The sequence below is a fragment of the Odocoileus virginianus genome, chromosome 1 (assembly GCF_023699985.2).
Source record: "Odocoileus virginianus isolate 20LAN1187 ecotype Illinois chromosome 1, Ovbor_1.2, whole genome shotgun sequence".
NCBI classification, from domain to species: Eukaryota; Metazoa; Chordata; class Mammalia; order Artiodactyla; family Cervidae; genus Odocoileus; species Odocoileus virginianus.
The window spans coordinates 46,532,596-46,541,562 of NC_069674.1; the positions used below are offsets into that span (position 1 = coordinate 46,532,596).

General features: G+C 46.8%; 1 long non-coding RNA gene across 1 annotated transcript; it reads left to right on the top strand.

Annotated features, from left to right (window-relative positions):
* The first annotated feature begins 5,200 nt into the window (after positions 1-5,200).
* On the top strand, positions 5,201-6,174 carry LOC139036067 (uncharacterized). Its single transcript, XR_011488796.1, has 2 exons — positions 5,201-5,293; positions 5,772-6,174. It is a non-coding gene; the product is annotated as an uncharacterized lncRNA (long non-coding RNA).
* The last annotated feature ends 2,793 nt before the right edge of the window (positions 6,175-8,967 follow it).

Sequence of the window (8,967 nt, forward strand, 5' to 3'; positions counted from 1 at the left end):
AAAAACAAAAGGAAAGGAAGAAAGAGAGAATGGCTTTTGGATAGGAGTAGACTTCAGCAATGGGGGGTGGGGAGAAGCGTGGAGGGGAGAGCAGACCCTAGAACCCACAGACTGCAATCACTGTAGCCAGGTTCATGAGGCTGAACCGAGTTAATAACTCCTGATTATTCCCTCCAAGATGACTAAGACACAGCCCTAGCTCATCTACTGTGTGCGTATTTTAAAATAATTTTCCATAGAGTTCTCTTTCATCAACCTCAGCAGACTCAACACCTTCGTAAAACTAAAGCCCCTTTCTTTACAGAGGAAGAGCTTCAGTTCAAATTTTCCTCCAGGGATGAGACCCCAAAATTCTAACTCCATCTGTACCATACTGCTGAGCTGTCTTCATTTTTCCCCCTGACAGTTTTGGGCACAGCTTACAAATTAAAACGTTATAAGAAGTAAAACTATAAACATGAAAGAATAATAAAGATCATGATTTGATTTTTTTTAACATTCTAATTATTAAGGCAGAATTGAAGAAGCAAAAACAACATTTAATTGCTTTAAAAGATACTTCCCAAATCACTACATTAAAGGGTGTTATGAAGGGTGACACTGTAAGAACATATAATTGACGTGATTAGAGGAAAGAGGGCTGGCAGCACACAAGGAAGAATCAAATTTGATGGAGAATTTGTTAATTTTTAAATGTCATCCAAGTAATTACAGTCATTATACCTCCCCATGTGCAGCAAAGAAGTAAAAATACCAAGCTCTCCCACAAATTTTCCAATATATATACATACATTGTTCAAACATACACGCGTGCACACAAACATACAGTGAAACCAGATTTTAGACTTCAGCTCTGGCTTGCCAAGATTCACCTTAGAGCAAATATTTACTGCGGAGCTACAAAGTTTCCCTAGAGGAGGACCAAAATGGAAGCGTTTGCATGCTAAGAGTACTTCATATGCGCAGGGGCCACAAGAAAGATATAGTTTAATAAAAACATTTATGGACTTTGAAAGCAAACACAATCCAAGAGGCTTCCATGTGTGGGGAAAGATGTTATTTCGAACACGTTTTTGCTTGAAGATACTTTGGCTGTTTGTAGTGAACAAGTGTGTTTCCTCTGAGGCCCCGGTAATCCGTATTGTAAAACATTCGCAGGAAACAAATGAAAGAACTATCCAACACCGCCGTCAGAGGCAGGGGCAGAGATGTGGCTCTTTTCTTTTCCACGCAGACAGAAACTTTACAGAATTTACGAACGTCGCTGCACTAGGGCTCTCTAACCTAAACCATCCCCACCTCCTCCCCCACCCCGAGAATGTCTTTCTCTTAAATGCTTTCTTCTGCATTCTTCCACTCGGTCAGCCTACCCCCTGTTCATGATCCCAAAATGAACTCGATGTTTGCAAAAAAAAAGTAAAAGGGGGGCGGGGGGAGGAACATCCACGACTGTGTGTCCTCGCTGTTTCAGTGCCTTTTGGCCTTTGCCTCCCTGGCCTTCTCCGGGCCTGCGAGCCCACTAATTATGCAAAGAAAGTTTTTAAAGTTAGCACTTCGCAAGTTTCTCTTTATTTTGGTGGGCCACTGGGTGTTGGGGGGTGTGCAAACCTGTTCCTCATTAATGCTTTTGTACTTGATTTCTCATGAATCTCAGACTGCATCCAGAGCTGATGACCAAATGCAATCTTAAAAGAAATAAGTCTACGCCATTTATAAGTTACACAAATAGAAAAGGGAATCAACTCCGAGTTTGAAAAACTTTCGGAAAGACCTTAGGGAGCCTTGCTGCTCTATCCTTGGGCTCTATCGCCCTCTGGTGGCGTCTCCGAAACATATATGGCCAAAGGTTCAGCTGGAAGGCTGACGGGTCCTGCCCTCCGCCTGGAGCAGCTCTCTGGTGCCAGCTGGGGTGTTCAGAAGTGTGGGGACAGGAGGAATAATAAACGTGAGGGAAAGGGACTTCTGGAAACACACCCAGTCAAAAGAGTTAAGGCTTCTCCATCCCCAAACAAAAATTAATTAGAGCTGGGCAAACTGCAGATTCTAACAGCCGCTTCATTTTGCAGACAAGAAACTGAGGCCGAGAAAGACCGTGACTTGCTCGGGGTGTCCGCTTGCTGTGGATTGATCTCCATAACCCGGGCCACTCTGGTCTTTGGGGATGACAGGCGTGGGGGTTCAAGCTGCCAGGAAAGATTGAGGACAATGGGCCTTACTCTGTTGGAAGCCACGAGGGAGTGATCAAATGAGGGGGCAAGCTGAGCGACAGCGTTGTCATAGGCCAGAATTGTCCCCGTTACCGGGTGGGACTGGGTGGAGCGGCTCTCAGGCCACCTCGGCCCCTGGTAGGAACGCGCCGCACCCCTGGGGCCCCGCCGCTGCCTGGCCCGGCTTCCTAGGCCCCGGGCCGGCAGGCGGGCGAGACACAAAGCAGGCCCGGCGGGCGGCGCTCCGGGTCTCAGGGAGGGCGGCGTGGGCTGATTGATTGATTCACGGCGTTTAACCCCCGCCGCCGCTCTGGAGGCGGCCGATCCAGCTGCGGCCGCGGGCCTCGGGTGGCCGCAAGCCCAGCCCTGCGCCTCCCGGCGTCCCCGCGCCCCCGCCCCGGCTCCAGAGAGCGGCCGGGGGCGGGGGGGTGGTGCGATGAGGGGCGAGGGGTGATTTACAGCCGCGCCGGGCGGACTCGGGCGAAATCACTTCGACGGGGGAAACCGACTCCCAAGGCTCAGACCGGAAGAGGCCCTGAAAGGGGAGAGAGGAACGGGGGCAGGGGGAGGGCAGCCTCCACTGCCCGCTCGGGCTGGGCTCCGGAGACAGTGGCCATGCCGCTTCCCGCTCTCTGCCCACCTTTGTGCCGGGAATTGAGCTCCTGGGAGAGCTGGGTATCCCTCGCCCCGGCGGACCGCTACCCTGCGCGCCCGCCGCGCAAGCCCTGGGCCTTTTCCACGCGGACCCGCCCAGCCCGAGAACGCTGCTGTCCCACCGCACGCGGGGCGCCAAATTCGCACCTTTGGGCCTGCTTTTACGCGGTTGGAAGCAAAAGAAACTTAGACACTAGCTCCCAGAGGTCCCCAGAGAAGCCTAGGAACCCCTAGGTCCCACCTCTATTTAAACACAATTTGCTTCTCTTTTTTTTGCAGCTCGGAAAATAAACATTAAGAGAGCAGCGAGACTGTGCTTAGAAACTTAAGATTTTCTTCTAAATGACCCGAGAGTTTCCTTGCTGAGTTCTCTGCCTCTCCTCATCATTCTTAATACCAAAAGAAATAAGCTCTCCCTAAAATTTTGGCTTTTCCATTAGCTTCTGTATGATGCTCTCTGATCAAACAACATTGGGGAGTGGGGTGTGCAAATAGTGAAATAAAATAAACATGGTTTCAACTTGAACTAAGAAATCCTAAGTGGTAGTTCTAAAGTAAAACGTAATTTTATTCAAATTTTGTACATATACTTGCCTGGCTGTGATGAGTTTTCCTACCTACAGCTTTATCACTAGAAACGGGAGTTGGTGAAAACGTGCACAAGGAATATGGTATTAGGCTAGACAACTACTTACAGTTAGGATGCCCAGGGAGACGTGAGTTCACTTGAGCACCCTAACCATTACTTTCTGCCCAAACGAAAGTCGACCAAGCCAAGCAACAAAGTTAATGGAGCCCCCTTTTTGTAAGGTGAAGGCTATTTTCAGAAAGATTTTCTAAAATAAATATGCCAACTTAAAATATATTTTTAACTGATGGCGATTCTAAAATGCAAGATTATGGGGTAAAGTGGTAGAAAGTAAATGTACAACTGTCCTGCTTGTATAAAGGAGTGAAGAAAACAGTTTCCCAGGAAGAATCAACTTGTAAATGGCTTTACTTGTTACTTTAGTTGGATATTTTCTTCTATCCTCCCTTCTCCCTGTATCAGCACCATTAATTCTAAGTCTGGCCTTGAAGTATGGGCAGCCAAACATCTCTATTCTTGATAAACAGAAAAACATATAACGTCAAAGGCATGAGAAGTGGAGGTCAGTGCTTTCCAGGGTCCACTCCCCAAAACCACTGTGCAGGTTGGCAAAGGCGCTGCTGCCTCTGATTACAGAGACTTGTGGATGGAAAGTCTTTTCTATCTGTAATTGAGATTCCGAAAAGAATTGTTTTAAAAAGCCACGCTGCTCTAAAAGCAGCTTGATCCGACCTCGGCCCCACTGGTCCAGCCAAGCTCCCTGAGAAGTTTAGGTTCACCCTCAGTCTCATTTTAATCCCTAGGAAGCCGAACACAACACTTCTTAACCTTCTTTTTAACCCTTTTATTCTTAACCTTTTCATCTGGCGTGGTGCTGTGCTTATGGTGCACACTTTAAGGAAATGTTTTTGAAAAAAATTAAATTTAAAAAAATTTTTAATTGAAGAAAAACTTTCCTTGGACAAAAATCTCAAGAGGAAGTTTCACATCAAAGCAACGACCAACAAAACTTATTTTCGTAATATGGAGCTCCTTAAGAGTGCCAGTACCTTCTCAGTTCATTTAGCTATGAAATATAAAAGTGTTTGGTTTTCAGTTTTTCTAAATTACGTGCGGGGTTCAGGGATCGGCGGGATACGGAGATTAGAAGGCGATCCTTGTGCCATCTGGCGGTGCCACGCGGAATTTCGCTGAAGAAGCTAAATTTATTGACCATCTGTGCCTGGAAAGGCTTTGTAAATCTTGTGCTTTTGAAACCAAGGAGAGAAACAGCCTACCTCTCCAAGGATTAATTTGAAGACAGAGATTCCCTGTGTTGGTAAAAATGAGAGGAAAATTGTGTGCGATTGAAGTCCACCGTTACATGACATGGATTTCTAAGCTAAACCATCATATATGTGCACGACCTAACTCTTGGGTTTTTAAGATGGATAATTATAGTTCAGTGACATAAAAGTTTGGGAACGGCGAAGGCAAACTGTGGGGTTGAACATTTTGCTGCATTTATTTACTGTGCAGGCGTCTGTGCAATATCCACCACTGAACACGTGAGGGCGCACTCAAGTCTTTCCAGCCGCTGGTAATCTGATTCCTTCCTTCATTTGCATGTATCGCCTTGATTGGCTGTTAGGCTTTTAAAACGTCAATTTCACGTCAAACATTTGTCAACCAATCAGCAACCTACTCCAGCGTGATTGGTTTCTACCTTATGTGTCAATCATCTGAAATTTGCATACCAGTCCGCTGGTCCCTAGGAGCTCGTCAGTCGCTTGTGGCTGCTGAAGAGAAAGAATCGGACGGAGAAGAATGAAAAATCACCTTGTTCTAGCGAAGCGAAAGAAAAGTATTATTTTGCTGTTTATTTTTAAATAAATTAAAGTGTATGTTTATCTAATAAAATACATTCGATTAAACAAAAATAAGCAGCTATCAAAATCTGGTTTACTAACTTTATTTCATGTTTGCTGCTTTAAATATATATATAAATTGTAAAAAGCATATTAAAATGTAGAGAACGTTGCGAAATACAGAGAATGGTTGCTAATAATTCATGTCATTAATAGTAATTTTAAAAATTAAAGGTGAACATGGGGTTTCTAAATAAAATTACTGTGAGGGTTTAAAAACATGACTTTGAATACTTAGGCAGGCTGAAAGAACTTATTCAAAAGAAAAAATACACCACGGGGATTTAGAAGAACGTTATTTTGTTTTTAACAGTCCCATATTTCCACCGCTTTGCTCTTTTTATTTCTTTACTGTGCACACACAGTACTTGGAGATTTTGTAATGCTTGTATTTGTGCATTTCTTCCCACACAGAAACACCTCAAAATAAAAACAAAAGAAAAAAAGTCTCAGGGCCCGCGAAGAGGTAATTACAAGTTTTAAATTTCAGAATTCGTAAAACCGAAGCTTTTATTTACCAGCTACAAAATTCATCTAGGGCCAGTGTAACTTAAAGTATGTGCACAGCTGTAAGACCTTTATTATCTTCCTAAAATACGTGCAAACACAAACCAACGACCTAACACCTTATAATAGGAGAAAACTCTCCAGCCTCCTGCCCAGCTCCAGCACTCCGAAGAAACTTCGAAACGAGAATTTGGATGCAACAGGGCAACGGAGAAATGTTTCTGCTCTCCAGTAAGCCAGCTCTCGTCTCTGAAGAATTTTGTACCAGGCGTTAACAAGCACTTTCGGAATAAACTGGAACTGCTCCTGCGGCATTGACCTGATTGGGAATTAATTTCAAATTTTACATTCAGTAACCAGTGGGTTTTTTTCCTTCGGTATCTATAACACTATTGTTTTATTGGTTGCTACAAGTTTTCTTTTCTTTTTCTTCTTCCTTCCTTTATTCCTTTTACTCCTTTTTCCTTCCAGTTAAGGACTATCACTGTGTTCCGAGTCTTGAAATTTCGCCGAGTTGCTGGTTTGCATAACTACAGGAGGCTAAGATATGTGTGTACCTGTGTGCTGGGGGACCGAACCGAATGTGTCAATCTGAGAGGAAGTGAGGTGTGAGTTGCCTATGAGGGCTCAGCTTTGATACGAATCATGACTTACTGTGTGTTTTGCAAGAAACCCACAAACGACAAAGTAGTAGAATTAAATCTCTTCCTGAGAGTTTTTGACTTATCTTCTTCAGACCCAGGAAAGCATGCATGCCTTTCCACTTCTGTTTACTCCCTCCCCAATCAACCTGCTGCTAGAGACCCTCCTCAGTAAATCGCTTCCAGACGGTCTCCCCAGCCAGTGAGTGCCGGGTCTCTAACTGTCAGCCCTTCTGACTCAGCGGAAAATGCCCGCAAAGAGGACTACAGCCACCGAACCAGAAGAAGCAGCTTCAATTCGAGCAGTCATCACCACCACTATCACCACCATCACCCTCCCACCACACACACTCACACGCACATACCCACGCACGCGCACGCGCACACAGCCCCTGCTGTCAATCACACACTCACGCCACAAGGCGCATGCGCGTTGATGGACTCCGGCCCGTACCGACCCCACGCCCTTTCCGTGCGTCACCCCGCCTGATGGACCAATAAGAGGGCGGATTTGGGGGCCGGGCTACAAGAAAACAGCCAATGAGAGCGCGGTTGAAAGTCAAGCGTTGAGGGGAGTAAATCCTTCCGTGGTCCACGTTCAGCCGCCCCCGCGATGATTTATGCGTCTCTTTTATTATTTGTAACACTTTGGGAAGTTATTAAAAGGAAGATCTACTGCTTCCTCTTTTTGGGGTGGAACTGGATGGCAATATTTGTCACTGGCCCTTATTAAGGAAGAGTGCGGAGCAGTGGAAGGTGGTTGGATACCGGGTTTGTTTGTGTGGGTCCTGTTTTTTATTACAAGACAGATTATCCTTTTCATTACAAGCTGTAGACAGGGCCAACTTCGAAGGTCCTGTGGCCGAATGATCTTCGATCACTCAGGGAGCTGAAACCTGATGCCTTCCACTTTCGTGCCTGTATTCTTGGCGTTGGGAAGAGCCTCTGGAGAAGGTGTTGCAACCTTTGGTTGCAAGAGAAAGAAATAAACAAAGTACCCCCTCCCCTCCCCCGCCTTAACATGGAGTAAACCTCGGCCTTTTTCCGCTTGGATGCTCATTAAGAGTTAGTTGACTTTGTAGCGGATGCAATAAAACTTGGATGGTTTCAGACCCCAAACAATCCTGGTTTATGTTTTTCTCTCTCCCGGACCACACCCCTAAGGAAATTGCCTTTTCAGCAGGCGCCTGCTGGAAAGAGCCGCAGGAGACGGATTCCCCTTGGAGACCTGCAGTTGAAGGGGAGGGGAGTCTGGGGGTATAGAAATAAAGGGGGCCAAGGTAAGAGTGCAGGGTGGCAAGGTAGGTCTTTTATGTTTGTATTTGAATTTTCGGCCCAAACCCACAGGATTTAGAGAACGCGCTAAGAGGTTAGCGGTCACCCACAGAGGCGCTGACCGTGCTGCATGGCCGCACTCGGGATAATACCAGTCTCCAAGGGTGGAATAAGCGAGAAAAACCAAGGTGGGGGGTGGATACAAGTTTGCTACTTCTGACCTCCAAATATAAATACAAGTTTCAAACATGAGACACGATTCCAAGAAGGCAGGGGTGTGGAATGTCTGATAGCTAGCTAGGTCACAGTCAGGAGCTTAAGTCGCTGGTCTGGAGATATTTCTACCTGAAATTATGAAAATCTGTACAGGAAGGGTTGCTGGGGGATAGGAATGGCGTGACGAGAGACCCAAGGAGGAGGAGGTGGTAGGTAAAAGGAAATAAGAACTGTTGGATCGAAAGGCTGAGTTGAAGGAAAACAAAACCGTGAACTTCAAAGCTCGCCTAATCCCCCTCAGGTTAATTTCTGCTTCCTAAAAAGTTGATCAGGGTCATAAATCATGCGCCCCACCCCCGCCGGTCCTAAAAGTTTCCCGAGAGGTTCTCTCCCAGCCGCCAGCCGCAGGGGCGCGCGGTGATCCTCCAGCCGCAGGTTGTCGGCGGCCTCCCCGAGCAGAAGGGCTCCTGGGGCTGGGTGGGCGGGAATCGGTTTACTGGGCGAGATGATGGTCTCAGGAAGACGCTGCTGGAAGCGGGGGTGGGGAAGCTAGACCACAGAGGAGCCCCTAAAGTGGCTACTTCCATTCCACCGGGCCCTAAAATAAAACCCAGTCCTGAAGTCTGTCTAGAGCACAGAAGAAGATTACAGCGTGTTTAGAGATTTGCAATTCTCTGCCGAGCAGTAAAGGTTAGAAAGGCCTGCTTGAGATTTATCAAACGACTTCCGGTACTAGAGCCCGGGTGAAAGCGGAGCAAGTCCTGCAGCCTCTGATCTTGGCTGGTCCAGGGCCTGTAAGGCGGCACTGGACACCACGCTGGTGGCACCCTGGGCCAGGCGCGCCCAGGAAGCCGCGAAGGGTCCGCCTCCAGTCCCGATGGGGCCATCCCGGTGTGATGGTAAAAATCAAGTCAAGGTTGTTCTGCCGGCTCTACCGCGCGGAAAACCCCAGGAGTGGACCAAGCACCTTG